This window comes from Penaeus monodon, chromosome 6, assembly GCF_015228065.2.
Source record: "Penaeus monodon isolate SGIC_2016 chromosome 6, NSTDA_Pmon_1, whole genome shotgun sequence".
Lineage (NCBI taxonomy): Eukaryota > Metazoa > Arthropoda > Malacostraca > Decapoda > Penaeidae > Penaeus > Penaeus monodon.
Genome location: NC_051391.1, coordinates 56,977,336 through 56,978,327, shown reverse-complemented (window position 1 = coordinate 56,978,327; position 992 = coordinate 56,977,336).

The window sequence follows — 992 nt, the reverse complement described above, 5'->3', positions numbered from 1 at the left end:
AGAAGAGATTGTGGAAGAGGGAGAGGGAAGAAATGAGGGGGAGGGATGGATGGATGGATGGATGGATGGATGGATGGATGGAGGGGGGAGGGGGGGGAGGGGGAGGGGGGAGGGAGGGAGGGGGGGAGGGAGGGAGGGAGGGAGGGAGGGAGGGAGGGAGGGAGGGGGGAGAAAGAGAGAGAGAGAGAGAGAGAGAGAGAGAGAGAGAAAGAGAGAGAGAGAGAGAGAAAAGAGAGAGCGAGAGAGAGGAGAAAGAGAAGGAGGGGAGAGAGAAAGAGGAGAGAGCGAGAGAGAGAGAAAGAGAGAGCGAGAGAGAGAGAAAGAGAGAGCGAGAGAGAGAGAAAGAGAGAGCGAGAGAGAAAGAGAAAGAGAAAGAGAATGAGAGAGAGAATAGAGAATAAAGAAAAAAGATAAATAGACATATCAGCTGACAGACAGATATATAAAGAAAGACAGATTAAACATAGATGCGTGTATCTAAGGCACTGGCACAGCAGCTCTACACACTAACGGCAAATACAAACTGCCACACGGGGAACCCTTTTAACCGCCCGCTCATGTCAATAATATTTACTGCCAGGTGCCTCCCTCCCTCTCTGTGGCTCTCCCTCTCTTTGTCTCTGTATCTCTCTCTCTCTCTCTCTCTCTCTCTCCCCTCTCTCTCTCTCTCTCTCTCTCCCCTCTCTCTCTCTCCTCTTCTCTTCTCTTCTCTCTTTTGGTGTGTGTGTGTGGTGTGTGTGTGGTGTGGTGTGTGTGTGTGTGGTGGGTGTGTGTGTTGGTGTGTGTGCGTGGGTGAGTGTGTGTGCGTGTGTGTGGTGTGTGGCATGTGCGGGCATGGGGTGTGCATGTGTGCGCGGGTGTGTGCGTGTGTGTGTGTGTGTGTGCGTGCGGCGGTGTTTTGTGCGGTCTCCGTCACGAGCTGCAACAAACAATAACGGCGCGCAATGTAAAACTGCGCTGCCCCAGGGGTTCGGGCCTCGGCTTTGCCCCAA